Source organism: Leptonotus elevatus, chromosome 6 (genome assembly GCF_054856555.1).
Source record: "Leptonotus elevatus isolate MCC_2025b chromosome 6, RoL_Lele_1.0, whole genome shotgun sequence".
NCBI lineage: Eukaryota > Metazoa > Chordata > Actinopteri > Syngnathiformes > Syngnathidae > Leptonotus > Leptonotus elevatus.
The window spans coordinates 14876356-14892455 of NC_141244.1; the positions used below are offsets into that span (position 1 = coordinate 14876356).

General features: G+C 38.5%; 1 long non-coding RNA gene across 2 annotated transcripts; it reads left to right on the top strand.

Annotated features, from left to right (window-relative positions):
* The first annotated feature begins 460 nt into the window (after positions 1 to 460).
* On the top strand, positions 461 to 8820 carry LOC147172202 (uncharacterized). 2 transcript variants are annotated; one of them, XR_015095449.1, is made up of 4 exons: positions 461 to 558; positions 4741 to 4863; positions 8010 to 8084; positions 8186 to 8820. It is a non-coding gene; the product is annotated as an uncharacterized LOC147172202 (long non-coding RNA). The 2 variants fall into 2 exon arrangements; XR_015095448.1 differs by lacking the exon at positions 461 to 558 and adding an exon at positions 4512 to 4621.
* The last annotated feature ends 7280 nt before the right edge of the window (positions 8821 to 16100 follow it).

Below are 16100 nucleotides of genomic sequence, written 5' to 3' on the forward strand. Positions count from 1 at the left end.
ACAGGCAAACACTTGAACGTTTCATTCATTCACTACTTATCCGTGTTGGTTGCATGAATTCATTTTCATTTTGTAGTTGTCGTGGTTTATTCCTCTCGAGCATGCATTCACACATTAATGCTTAAAAAAAACAACACTATTAATATTCATGTTATTCTCAGATGTTCCACTAATGCTGCAGCAGGTCTATTAAATTGCAAAATTTACATAATCTGTTAAAACAAAAAACAACCTAAACTAAACATGACTACATTAACGCTATTATCACCACTTTGTTCCTTCGTGTATGTTAAAGTGTAGTATAGTAATTCATATTTATTTCAGCCACAAAGAGCTAGTGTAGGCTGACTACAGTATGTTTTGGTCATGTTGAAGTTAAGTGCACAAATGAATGGGAAAAAAAGACATACAGTACTTCTTACTTTGACATACAGGGGGCAGTCTATCATTTCACTGAGTATTTTTTTTTCCAAGATGGCCGCGCCGCGAACTCGTCCTTCACCTGCTGCGAAAACAACCCAGAAAGTCGAAGTTGAAAGATTGGGAATAGACTCAAAAGTAAGTCGTGCTTTGGCTTTGGTGTCTGCATTTTTAGCATAAGTGAATGCTGTTGATCATCTTTCAAAAAGTATTGATAGATTTGATGGATGTTTTGAATAAACTAAAATGTGAAAAATCTCTGTTAAAACAAGTAGACAGAAAGTTGTCAGTGCCATACATCACCAAGATATAAATCCAACATATTTTAGTGCAGACATAAAGCTTTAAACAAAAAAAAAACAAAAAAGTATCCTACAAACTTTCAGTGCCTCATGTGACGTTTTCTCATCTGATACTTTTGAGTGCTGGCAATAAGCAGAATATTTTCCTTGATTTCAATAGTTGTATAATATTGTATCATTGGATTATAAGGATTTTTAATAATCATCTTTATTTTCTTTTTCTTTTTCTTTTTTACAGCATTCTTTCGTTTTTTGTCCATTAATACCTACTAATAATACTGATACCAATAAAATACTCTACTAATATAAACATATCATTAATTGGTTAACTGTAGTTGACACTCCAATGTAGTCAAAGTCTACCATTTAAGCATTTTGATTAGCCGCCCTCAGCTCACAAAAACATCTCAATTTTTGTGTCTTTAAGTTGGCATACAACGCTACAATCCTTATATAGGAGGGTGTTTGTAAGTATGCTAATAAGGGTCAGCTACCAACATATCTTGAAAACGGTCATATTTATTCTGCATTAGGGGTAAGAAATAAAAATCTTGAAGCAACATATTTCATAACACGCTGCAAACAGGGGTTATTAGTCAAATTAGAACCACAAATATTCCCAGCAGTATTGTTATAATGTTCACATTGTCACAAAGCAATGCGTTTTAAATTTTACATCGAAAACAGTGTAATTAGTCATTTAATGACAAATCTAGCTTAGTTCAACAAGCATACAGTACATCTTCAATGTCAATGTATCTTTGCCATTATCATAATACAATGTTGTTGACACTTGGCTCATTAAAACTAAGTGACTGAGGTTGTTTTGCGCATCTCCAATTCACGAGAATTGAATGGAGATATTATTATAGAACGTTAGTTGCTTGGCTTCATTTAAACAAGCTGTGGATGAGAACACATCAAATATAATTATCTTAGTCATAAGCACCACAAAGTGGCGATATTGGGTGTTAATTGGACAGTGACGATGTGTTCGCAGCTCGCCACGACTTCCTAACCCACATGCAGAAAGTTCTCACTTTCGCTACTCTTCATGAATCACACTTCTCTGAACTCAGCTTTCATTCAGAAAACTTTGGGTTTTTTTTTTTACAGAAAACTACATGTCCTATATATTTTTATCTTCTTGTCTTGGCCCATTTGACAGGAACTTGGCCTCAAATTGGTCCGCGGCTTTATGAGTCCTGTCCCGAGAGAGGCAATAGCAGTGCCGTGCTCTGGTCTTTTTTCCAAGCTTGAAACTAATTACACCAAAGACAGAACCATTTGTCTTTATTTGTCTCTCTGGCTTTTCCATTGAAGACTTGCCCTGGACCACAGAGCAGCGGACATGATGTAAGAGAGCTACTTGAACACGCACATTAACTCTGTAATATATGATCCACAGACATGTTTATACTTCTGCGTATTACCTTTTTATCACGCCACTTATGGGTAGTGTCAGTGGTAGTTCACTTTGAAAACAATTTGTTTGGATTTCCGTTAATGATGGACACTCTTTAAAAAAAAATATATATATATATATATATTTTAAATAACCTACTGTATATCCAGAAGTTTCACTTGTTGGCGTGACAAGTTAGCTTTCAAAAGACAATGTCGAAGCTTTGGATTCAAGATGAATTAAATGGATTCAGTTTGTTTGTTTCATTATGGGGCAAACATTTAAACATCAGCTTGTGGTTTAGAGTTTTCATGACAAATGGTATATAACAACATCAAAGAACAATAACATTGAGGTTTCAATGTTGTGAGGCACTAGATATGGCCAAACTAAAGTTTTAAAATATTTCTTTGGTAAATGCTTTGTTAGTTTTCATCTCCACTCATTATCAAATACACTGACAGATGGTCATTTCTTTGATACATTTATTTTGATATTTTATGTGTTATTATTGCAGCACTCCACAGGTTGTTCACAACATATGCATCTATAAACTAATAAACTCTTAACGTTCAAGGTTGAACTTTGCGATTGCTTCCCCAGTGCAAGTTGAAGCTAATTGTAGCGACTTTAGCATTGACGTAACTTTACTCAAAATAGCCTGGACACCGATTGCCTGGCTTTATGCAAATAACTCAGCTTTATGAAGATAAATGAAGGTCTAAGAGTTACTTAATTGCAGGCGATCAGTAATGAGGGTAGCATGGCTGAAGTAGTCGAGTGGTCATCTCCCGATCCGTAGGCTGTGGGTTCAATCCTGAGCACCATGAACAAGTGTCGTTGAGCAAGACCCCCAGTTGCTAGAAAAGTGTTATACAAGTGAAAGCTCATTTAATGTTGAAACTTGTAGTTATTTATTCATTTCACTTGAAAGTAAAGAGAAAAACATCAAAGGAATCTTTAACAATCATCGTACCGCAATAATATTATCCTTTTCAGTGAGTAGATTATTATTTTTTTTAATACACAAAAATGAGTTATTGCACTTAATATTGTTTTGCTGTTCATCAGTTATGTGCCGTCCTTGAATAGCAAATCACAGAATCTGGTTATTTTATTGTTTGCTTCCAACCCTCTGTTGTTGGCTTGGGATAGAGGATTTTTTAATGCAAACATTTAAAGCACATATTTTGCACATATACATTTATTTTGTCCATATTTAAAGTGGTGTTATTGTCATACATCATGTCAAAATAGTGCCCCCTTCCAATATTTAACTCATTCACTGCCATTGACGGTTATAAACGTCAAAAAATCCGGGAAAAAAAACATTAAAATGTTTTTCTACTTTTGTTAAAAAGAGTACAAAAACCTAGATTTTTTTTATTGTAGATTTAGAACAAATATAACATTTATGATTAATCGTGAATTAACTGTTGAAGTCATGCGATTAATTACGATTAACAATTTTAATCGCCTGACACCCCTCATTTTTAATAATCATCTCGTCAGGCCATTACATTTTTTAATCGCAATTAATCGCATGACTTCACTAGTTAACTCCCAATTAATCAAACATTTTATATCTGTTCTAAATGTACAATATTTTTTTCCCTGGGTTTTCATACTCTTGTTAACAAAATTGGGGGGAAAAAATTAACTAATAGAAATAGTTCAAATGAATTTTTGAACATTTTAGCCGCCAATGGCAGTGAATGAGTTAAGTTGCCCAGCATTAATGTAAAATGGCCCCAAAAAAAATTATTGGTTCAATTGCAAGGGTTTAGGTGACCCAGTGATGGTGTAAATCTAAGTAAGGATGGTTCTGAGTTGACTTCCCCTCAACTAAAAAAATTGGATCATTTAGGTCCAGAACAGCTGATCCTGACTTGATTGCTTCTATAATTTATTGCTTTAAGCTTTGTTAGCTGGTCATATTTGCTGTTGATTACATGTATGTATGTTTATTGAAATAATTACATATATGTACATGCTTAGAAATGACCAAAGGTTAAAAACAAAAAAAAACAAAAAAAACACGACTAAATGGGAAATAGGACCTCAGTTACTGGACCTAGTCAGGTACTTATGCCCCCAAGATGTCGGCTTATAGAACAACGAGCAGTTAGTTTAAGGAGAACTGACCCTCATTGGCACGTAGCCCACTAAAAAAGAGATGCTCTGCATTTTTTCTTGAAAGTGAAGTGAGCCTTTTCCTCAGCACTGCTCAATGGTAGCTTTCTTTCCCGGTTCACGGCGGCATATCTATCTCCATGTTTGATGCTAATCTAGCGGAATGAGAGCAAACAGTGGACAACGTTGAACAGTGTTGTATATGTTATTGAGCTTGACATGTTTTTATTTTTTTCTGACAGTAATTACCAGGGATGAGTAAATTGTGGCTTGGGGTGGGGATGCTATATCTGCGATCCTCTCATCACTCCCTGATATTTTTCTTGTCTCCTCTTGATACATTTCCGTATAATGTCTCGGGGTAAGTTTGAGGGGGCTTCATTATGCTCATCCTAAAAGCATTATATTATCTCAAGTGCATTTGTGTGGAAATCTTGGCCGCAAGTTCATCACTGATGTTTGTCTCATTTTCAATTTCAGTCTCCTCGGCAGGCTTCGGTGGCTCTGACCAATGGGGCTGCTTCTCAATCAGAGGAAATGCACACAGACAAACGAGGGAGCTTCTTTCTGCACAAATGCAGTGGATCCTGTCTGACAACAAAGGTGTGTGTACACACTATGCTGATAATGCTTTGTGCGTGTGTGTGTGTGTGGGTGGGGGGTGGGGGGGCATCTCTATTTCACACATGAATGCATGTCCACATTGTAGCTCGAGGAAAATGCAGTTCCGTTTGACAGGCGGGAAGTCTCTTTGCGATTTCGGACAGGCCAGAGATCACAATGCTGATGTGATGCGGCAGCCATCTTTTTATTTTGTCTCACAGGGAGCATCACTTGTGTGAAAGAATGTGTGAATTTGTACATTTTCAGTATATAATGAGGAAAAGTTATAAATAAAGCACAAGGCATGGAGATATTGGGGTAGCATGCATACACATTTACCAACTATTCTGTGTTCATTTGGGTGGGTCGTTTATGTAAGCTTGTGCCCTACAAGAAAATGATGAACATAATTGTATTATTGATTTATATTCAACAAAAATATAAATGCAACACTTTTGTTTTTGCTCCCCATTCTTATGAGATGGTCTCAAAGATCTAAGTTATTTCACATACACCAATATCACCATTTCACTCAAATCTTCTTCAGAATCCAGTCAAGGGCGTCGGGGTCAGGGTACATGCACCTCTCAGGATTAATGGTGCCGTCACAGATGTTCAAGTTACTGATGTCAACTTTGTGCTGATAGTTATCCAGATGGTTCTTGACGTCCATTATTTCCCAAAAAACAATTTGAAATGTGGACTCGTCAGACCACCTTTTTCTACTTTGGCAAGATGAGCTTGGGTCCAGAGATGCTGGCGGCGTTTCTGGGTGTTGTTGATATGCAGTAAATGGGAAACACTGCTGTTTTTGGCATCGTTTGATATCTTTAGATAGATTTTGCTTGAAATGTTATTTTAAGTCAAATATTGGCCTTAAAGTGACAACTTTTTTTTGAATCACCTTGTTTACTTGATCTTAAAGTGAAGTGCAAATTAAGGGTAAGTACTTTGTGTCGTGCTTAGAGAGAAACATCCGCCAATTTTTACACGCTCTTCCAATTTGGAATTTTGCTGTGAACATCCCACCTCGTGTGTTTGTATGTTTACAGAGTTTAAAAGGATTTATTTTTAGGGCATACACTGTAAAATATAAAAAAATGGATACACTATGTTAAATTGTATTGGCTGTTGAAACAACAGCGAGCCTAAACTATTATTGCAACCCCTTACCTTTTTTTTTCCATCATCGTTTGGCATTTTCCCTACCTGCCTGTGAGGTTTCCTTTTGGCTTTTGGACTTCGTGAAAGCTGCTGTTTAAAGATTGTTTGCAGCCGCAGCGTTACACTCCCAACTCAGTTCCAGGGGAAAGGAAAAGCAATTCCATGCTTGGGCCACAGTGAATTCGTCTCTGTCAGTTCCGCTGCTTGATGCCCTCAAATCACATTCCTCCTTCCTTCCACTTTCCCATCCGCCCCGTTGTTTTGTGATGTGATGTGGGAACGGGCGAGCTTGGGCGGGGAAGTGAAATGGGGGAGGATGTTCTTTGCATGCTCTCCCTCTCCGTACCATCCTCCGTGGTGTCATTCACTTCTGTTCCCCGGCACTTGCAATTTACCGCTCGGCAATAGAACTCACATCCTGCAGTTTTATTACACCTCTATCACGCTAACTGTGATAACTTTATTGTGAATCCACTAGTCTTCAAATGTTTGTATTATCATTAATACTTTAGTAGAAATCGCTTCTCTATAAAAAGCTGTGCGATGCCATTGGTTGGTAAAAGGTTGTTGGCAAACCATTTTACATGTCGTAAGGAAATGTTGCAAATTCATTGTTTTACTATCATTGGCAAAACATTTTAAACGGACGTGTCAGCACAGTTAGTTCCAATTCGTGCGCAATCATTCACAAGCATTTGCCATTCAGTGAGATCAGTTTTTCATATCAACCAAGGTCTGTCCTCTGAACCAAACAATCTTTCTTTTCTTCTTCCGTTGTTTTCTTTCTTCGTCTTTTTTTCTCTCTTTTGTTGCACGATAATAACTTCAGCAGCAGAGAAAGCAATTTTTCAACAGCAGCAGCACATTAGGCCTCTTCCTGGCAGAAATTCATTACCATATTATCGAAATCCATCTTAGATGGTGGACAGCAGAAAATAAAAACTGAATGCTGGGGAAGGTTCGTGTACATTACTTTGTTATTAAGTTGGGTCCATAGATTCACCCACTACTCCAGGAGTTGGCAAACGGTCCCAAACAGTGGCAAAAAAGTGGTAAATAGCAAGTCATTTATGCTAATGTTGCTAATTGTCTCTAAGCATTGCTAAAATTCACTAAATGTTGGTAATGACAGATCCGACACCCTGATTATTGGCATTTGTTGAAAAAAAGTTGACAAATCCAACATTTGCAAGCATTCGCCACTCAGTGAGATACCACAGGTGGCAGCAGAGTATAAGAGATCAACCAGGGCCATGTTGCAAAAAAGCTATTTTCCCCAGTGTATTCAACATATTTGTGAATAATGATGAAACTTAGCTATATTCTAATGCTACTTGGAAACAGATAGAAATATGCTTTTTTTTTCCTGATGAACGAAGAGACTCTAATCTTTCTTTTGGTAGGCTCCATGTTTTTATAGCAATAGAACACACTAGGGGCTTTCACACCGCAGGAACCAATGATGGAAGTTCCCTTTGTAACCTGGGAGTTTGTCCAAAGTTTGCGTTCACACACAAAACTCGTTCTGGGTCTTGGGGGGCCAGAACGGTACTACTTTAGCTCCTAAACCTGAAGAGGGTATTTTGACTGCACAGGTGGGCGTGCTGTACAGATAAACGATGATTGGTTGTTTGCATTTGGGGAGCCTCTACCCATCTACAAAACAAAAAAAGCTTTACTCACCACCTACAGTATATGGACCCCAAGTATTCTTAGAAACAATTTAGCCAAATCAAGTCATTAAGATGCTTTTAAAATGGATGGATGAAGTTATTGTAGAGCTATGGACACTGCACTTAGTTATAAGAACATAAAATGTACTCCAATAACGATTGAAATAAAATGTATTGCACATTAAAAATATGCAGCTGAATAAATATTAGGAACTGTTGAAGATGAAGTGCAAATGCATGCAGACATCACAGACTTATCATCTAATACTAATCTGTGCGATTTTTTTCTACATGTGTTTTAATTTACAGCTGTTGTGGATGGACATGATGAAGTTTCCGACGCGGGCACAAGCAGCAGCCCTCATTCAGTGTTCACCTGTATTGGTAAGAAATTTTACTTACAGTAACTAGTAGTACTTGTATTGCCAACTGTTATTCATTTTGTCATTTATTTTGTTATTCATTTTGCGTTTCTATGTCAACAGGAAAGCGCACAAGGGATAGAGTCCTTCAGCGAAATGGACATTGCAAGCCTGGAACTCGCCAGGACAACAAATGATGTACGGCCGGGCAGATGTCCTCCAGGTTGCGGACATGCACTGAAAATTCAGCCCGGCTTCTGGCTTTGCTTTTTTTTTTCTCTCTTTTTTTTTAGGTGCACAAATAAACTGCAATCTACAATTTTGTTCTTCTTTTTCCCCAAAACCTTGCCATGCAAACGTTTAAAAAGATAAAAAACTCGAATTGTCAATTAAGTCATTTATTTATTGAACCTTTATTTATCCAGTTTAGGTACAGTATTTGCAATGCCAGTCAGGTTGCAGACAGCAGAGTATGTGACATTATGTGTATAATGTAAAAACTTTTTAAAATGACATTAGTATATATCACTGCCTCAAGTACTGTCTGCAGCATGAATGGCATTGCACATTAGAATCCGTTTTCAACGATGAAGTTAAGTACACTTAACTTTTGCCATGTGGCAAATACATGTGCAAGCGAGTTCATTCAAATGAGAACTACCTTGCCCACTGTTGCCGTGTGTGGACGCAAACGAGTGGGCCAAACGTAACCTCTTAAGACCAGGAACTATCTGTACCAGGAATTCTTAGTTCTAAGAAAATCACTTCTGCCACACTTATTATCATTCTTCAGCTAAAATATTGCCATTAAAAATATTACATACTGTGTTTGACCATTTTCTAAATAATTTGGAACTGAATACAGGCACCATTAACAGGATTACCCTGTTCTGAGAACGAATGATCAAGACTTTTCTTTTTAAATTAGTTTTTAGAAATGAGGTCACAGTTTAGTCTCAGAATGATGTGAATACTCACTTCATCTTTTGTAACAATTGTCATTAGTGACTTGTGTTTGGCAGAAGAGGCGAGTGTGTCGCCACATTAACCCGACTAGCGCATCACTCTGACTCCCAATGCCGCTTTAAGCTTGGCATTTAGAAGATCCCCCACCACTGTGTCCTTTTGCCCAGAACTTTACCTCATCATCTTCACTTCTTTGCTCGAGGGCCTAAAAATGGTTGTTTTTGCCTTTTGTAGGAAATAGTGACACATCATTTTGAAAGTGATGAAGCCCACACGGGATGATTGATGGAGGCATGTTGGATGGGAAAATAACGTTCTGGGCCGTTAATTTTACCAAGTCAAGGAAGCAGCCTCAGACTGTCAACACAGGAAATGAGTGGGATTTATCTCGAGCCTGGTGTCCTAACCCTCTCCCGCTGGCTGCATTTAGGGCGACCGTAGTAATGGTGGCGCTGCAGTACATTGTGTCCATTTTTTGAGGCTTCAGAAGAAACAATCATGTCGACTATTGATGTTATGTTATGTTATGTTGCTATGCAGGGAACAGGCACTTCATCTTTCTTGTTGAGACACACACGTGGACACAAAGTCAATCAGCCATTTTGTGCCAGCGCAACGATTCTATCACACTGTGGAGCGATACAAACAAAAGCCATTGCAATCATAGGACGCCCATGCAGATTTAGACATTTACGATCCAACGTGAGAATGTGCAGCAGGTGTCGCAAGGTGAGCACAGCCACCTGACTAATGTGCACGTTTGTGCATTCAGCGCAAAACAAGGTTATCAGCGTGTATGCAGCCATAATAATCCCGCCATGGCCTTGTAAGCAAAGGGAAGCGGCGTAAATCACAGCAGCAAACAACATAGACTACTTGTTATCCGCAAAACCTCAACCGAGGCTCTGTGGGAGCACAAGGCCAGAATATTTTCCTGTTTACTTGCGCGCACGTCTGCGTCTCTCCCTGCATATTATTCATGTTCATTGTTGAGTCTTCTTCCACTGGGAAATTGTTTATTATGCTATCCACTGTATTAAATTGAAGGATTTTGCACACAGTTGGTCACATGGTGATCAATACTGGGGGGAAATAATCTATTAAAAGCATGTGACTGTCTGTTATGTGCAATATTTGACTTGATGGATGATAGCCGCGTGTCTTCATTATTCAAAGTGGCGGATCAATTTGAATTTCTATATGGCTAAGTTGTACAGTACATATATGAAATATGATCAACTCATTGGCCACTTAATCGATTCTGGGAAAAGCAAAGACATGACATTTTTATTTCAGCGTGTCCTGCACAAAGTGATTTTCCACAGATTTATGTTTTCATCAATGTTGATTGGGTTGTTTGGGAATTTATAGTCAATTGCTTTTCTTCAAGATTAGCAGGAATTTTGCACGGGTTGGAAAATATGTTATCAATGTGAATTTATAGATCATCCATCCAGCTAATTTATATATTACTTGTCCTTATTAGCATCCAGGGTAATTGGAGCCTATTACAGAGACTTGGGCCAAGAAGCAGGCCACATTCTGGATTGGACGCCAGCTAATTCATTACGACATATAGACAAATGACCATTCATGCTAACATTTACACCAATTGACAACTGTGCTTGATAATGTCAGGCAAAATTAATCCGGCCGCATCTCAGGGCCATTCAGCCTCATGGTATGCAGACATTTTTCAATTTCAGTGATGTTTGACCATTTTGGGCAAGAATGAACAAATTCAAACTGAATTCACCTTTTTATACGTAAATATGAGCTGGCCCGCTGAGAAACCGTCCAGCAATGCAAGTAAATGACTCTAATTTTAAAATGATTTAATCATAATGTGATTTCCAATTAATTATTTTAGGAAAGCATTACCTTTTCGTATCACAAATATGTTTTATTTAATTTTAATGAAATGTGCTTGTAAAAAGTGTTCCTTTAACAATTCCCAATGGCTATAAAGTGTTCATATCTCCCCAAATACTTCCTAATTAGGTTACAAAATGGCAGGTTAGATGTATTCTGTGTCTTAAATCAAATCAGCGAAAGATTAGAGAGATTAGTTTCCCAACCCTAATCCTCGGGGCTCACTATCCAGCCTGTTTTCCCTGTCTCCCTATTCCAACACAGCTGAGGATCGTTATCAGGCTTCTCCAGAGCTTGCCGGTGAGCTGTCATTGGAATCAGCTGTGTTGGAATAGGACCAGGGTTGAGAAACATCGGATTAGAGAACTCTTGTAAGAAATAACTTTGTCTTGAATGTACCTTATGCCATTCAAGCGAACGAAGTATGAGCAACACATTTTGAAGGATGATTAAAAATGTCAATTCTGGCATAAATTAGTTGACTTCCAGAACTTTTTGTTCTTTTTTTCCCTTTTCTTTTCAGATGGAAGCAAATTAGCATGAATGCGCTGAAGGAAATTACACAGCTGCTCTTGCATCACTGTTGATACTCTATGAGCTATTTGCAGTTTAGTCACAGTGTGCTTTCTCGGTCTGATCATCTGAAAAGGAATGGCGCGTTGCATTTTTTACCTGCACACTGTAATTATGGGGGTTCTTTGAAAGATGGGGAAAAAAAGATTAGATGAACATTGTTTATGCATATCTAGTTTGTGGAGTTTCTCCACTGTTAATTCTTCTTCCAAGTCATATTGAAATTTTAGCAATTAAAGATATTCATAAGACCACGTTTTCAGTACCCTGCATCATTTAATTTAGTATTGCACCTTATATTGCTATCATATATTGTCGTGGACCAACAAATGGGGATCCATTTTGAACAAAACGGGCTTACTCAAAAATATCTAACCTAACACAATTTTCTAGCTATTGTCTACCAAATAGACAAACGTTAAATCGTTCGCTGTCATCTGTCTGCCTAAAAATCCTCACAAAAGTCCCCATTTCATTTTTTTTTTCTTTTTTTTTTCCTTCTATAAAGAGCTCAGTATTGTTCATTCGGAAATGTCATCATCATTGCTCTTTATTTATTTATTTATATATATATATATATATATATATATATATATTAATTTTTTTGTATGTGGGTGAGTATGTGTATGTGCGTGCGTGCGTGCTTGCGTGTATTTGTTAGCTCACCAAAAACCTATTAGAAAAAATCCCATACCGTTCACCTAAACCGAACACCGCCGTCAGGAGACCCGAGGGGACCCGAGGGGACCAAAGAAAACCAAGGAAGGTGAAATCCAGCACCGACCAGACACCACCCACCGGGCCACCAGCCAGAGTTCTTCACCAACCCAAGAAACATCTAAATTCCAACAATTCCAAAAAAAAAAAAAAAATTATAAAAAATTAAAAAATCAGGGAGACCTCAAGAGACCAAAGGAGAGACTGAGGAAAGGAAGGAAGGACAGACGAAGCCGAGTGAGATCCACAGACACCAGCCTCCACCGATTCAATGACCTGAGGAGGAAGCAGATTGTGTCTGAGTTTCGGTAGGTGCTGGTGTGGTGGATTTGGCATGCATGAAAATCTCCACCAAAGAGGGGAGCCGTCGACCCCTGCCAGGACAGAGCAAGCGCAACACCTCAGGGCCCCCCAGGCCGCGGCAGCGCCAAAGGACGACCCCCGGGCCCCGCCAGGGCCACCGGCCGGAGAGCAAAGTCCCCATTTCAGAAGACAAGAATGCCACTTTGTATGTCGAGCGTGACTGACTTTTCCTTAATTTATATTTTGTGAAGATTGGAATCGTTATTGTTTTAGTTAAAGTAATATTGTTGGGGAATATATCACTTTTGAATGCTGAATAATTAGTGTAGTAATTGTTCGGTTATTATTTGGTATTTTTTAGATTATTTGGTTTTACTTTCATTTGTATGTCGATGCTCAGTCACTCCAGAAAGCAGTGGCAGAGTTCAAAATTTTGTAAAAAAAAAAAAAAAGGTGAATTCCTTGGCACAATAAAAAAGCCCCTATAAAATATACAATTTTATCACATAGCACAATGCCGCAGATGTCACACTCTTTGAGCGTGCAATTGGCATCCTGACTGGAATAATTTCTCCTCTAGAAGGCATCTACAAAGGCATTTCAGAAAATTTGGACGTAGCTCCAACCAGACTCACCACTGCAGACCACATCCAGCATGTTTACCTCCAAGATCTTCTGCGACCAGAAAAATCAGGCAGCTGCCACAACAATGTTTGCATGACCGAGGAATTTCTGCACAAAATGGCAGAAAACGTCTCAGGGAAGCTCATCTGCATGCTGCTCGTCATCATCCGGGTCTCGACATGACTGCAGCTTATTATGGTAACCTACTTGAGTGGGCAAATGCTCACATTTTGATTGCGTCTGGCACTTTGGAGAGGTGTTCTCTTCACGGATGAATACCGGTTTTCACTGTGCAGGGCAGATGGCAGACTGCGGATGGCCCGTAATGGCAGTACGGTTGTGTTATTGGCAGGCGCATGCTATAGACAACAAACACAGGTGCGTTTTCTGATGGCCTCTTGAATACACAGGGATCGCATGATGAGTTTATTAGGATCTGTGCACAATTCTTAGAAGCTGCAAATATCCCACTTCTGCAGTGGGTGAGGGTCCATTGTGCCCCCAAAGGACAGGAAACAAACAGTACTAGTAACTAGTAACAATCATAACTTAACACAGACATTAAGGCTTTGTAGTGTAGTGGAAACACTTTGTTCAAAGCAGAAACTGAATCGTACTGGATTGTACAGTATGCTTTTTGATTGGTTGGTTCAATATCTGTGTTAATATCCAGCTATCTAATTTACTAATAGGTTCAAATGCACTACAGTAATATTTGTGTTCAGAGGTTTGTTTGTTTGTTTGTTTTTTACAGCACTTGTGGGTACTGGGGGTGACACTTGAGGAAAAAAAGTATATCTTTTTCTGGCTTATTTTTAAAGCTGAAAAGCTAGCCTCAGTTCTCCAAACATTTCCTATAGCACAATCCTCATTAGTGTAACGGGTGAGGAGGAGTCTAACCTGGCTGTCTTTGGACAAGAGGCGAAAATACATCCCGGACTGTCTGTATGTCTTTTTTGACACTAATAATGTCAACACACAAACCCCCCCAACAACAAGAACTTAATTACCTGTAGTACACAATGTTAGAAAAATAAAAATGTTCAAACTAACATGAACTAATCTGGATTTTTATTTCTTTTTATTAGAAAATGTATAATCTAACTTTATAAGAATGAATTATTACCTTCATATCCGTGGTGGTAAAAAGAAGCATAGCCATACATTAAAGCCTTTCTGTGATTTGCTGCTCAGTGCTTTTGAGGAGGACTTACGAAGACGATGTACCTCTGTGATGATTTGTTTAGCAGAAAGAGGTTTTGTAGAAACAGCCTTCACTCTTTCCTTCTCAGTTCCGTGCTCACTCAGTGACGAGGCTTGTGATGCTTCTGAACGTTTTTCTTTAATTCATACCTCTTTCGTCACCACCTTCTTATTACACCATCACACGTTTAATTAGTTTTCCTGTTGTGTGAGCGCAGTGCAAAAGAATCAGCAACCATTCTCTGCACTTATTGTTGTTTAACACCAATTATAGGTGATAGTGTGCGTGTATGCAACATTTTACACTGATTTGCTCTTGGGCTACTGATCGTTTCTAATTGGCCGGTTACGTTACAAAATCCAGTGTTTGTACAAAGCAAGGATAACTGGCTTTTGGCAACCCCAATAAGTGTTCTTGTTCATCTTTGGCAAGAGAATAAACGTGTGTGTTCACCAAAATGTCAAACTTTAAGCATTTGCAAAATAATGCACATTGAAGGAAAATTGAAAATAAGCAGAAGAGGGGATGACGTTCTACTGTAGAGTGGAGCTAGACACATACAGTAGTAGCTAGCAGCAGAAGCTATTTGTAGTAGCTAGCAGCAGAAGCTATTTGTAGTAGCTAACTGTAGTAGCTAGCAGTCAAAGCTAGCAGCAGAAGCTAGCAGTAGCCTAGTGGCTAGCTGTCATTGTAACTTGTCATTCAAGGACAAACTCACGCAACGTTTTGGCTCAGAAACCGGGAAAACCACCCCCACCATACTCAATAAGCTGCAGACCTTCATCAACATCTCTTGGGGATCTCACCAAACATGGCACAATAAAAATTCTAATCCGGAGAAGGAAATTGAAGTGGATAGGTCACATACTCAGGAGGAAGAAATCAGTCACAAAGCAGGAGTTGACGTGGAACCCACAAGGCATGAGCAAAATTACAGAACAGGTGATAAAGAGAACAGATAATGAAGAGAGAAGGGCTGCCTCGGCAACATTTGGTTGGAATGGAAGGCCCAAGACTGGAAAAGATGTAGGCGCAAGTTAGTTCTACCGCCAGAATGATATATAGTGCAGCATATGTGGAGATTGAAGGATAATAATGGAATAGGATTTGAACTACGTCCCAACAGTCCAAATACAAAAAAATATAAGAAAAACCTACTGATACTGGAGAATTCCGTCTGGTATACTGTATTGCACCATAAAACAGTTTTGTGAGCTCAATTCGAAGATATTCTAAACAGGGTTACTTAAATCTTAAAGCGCCACAAAGATTTGGTTTTCAATGAGTCAACGTTCAATTTATCGAGATCAGTAAGGCCACCTCCAAAAACACTGCAATATTCCAAGCAAACAGCTGGTGCCACCAATTGAAGGCCTATTTACATATTTATAGCATTTAAGTGTGCTGCTGACGCACACACTTACATGAGTCACGTTGCTTAAGCACACATTGCACATGGATCAAACACAACATTAAGACCACATGTATGGTATCCAATACAAAAACTCCGCCTCTTCAAAGATAATAATGCTCCATCTAAACTGACACTGTCCCAATAATTAGTTTGACACTTAATGTTTATTTAATAAAACTCAACTGCATCACAGGGAGAACAAATGTCACAGAGTCGAAAATATTTTAAACAACTCTCGGTACGTCACAGAGAGACGAGTAATACTTGTTGAGTTCATTGAGTGGTGCAAAACATTTCTTAAATATTGCAAAATGTCGAGAGAAAAGAATGTCTGGGTGCACGGTTAAAACCTTCCATTACTAATA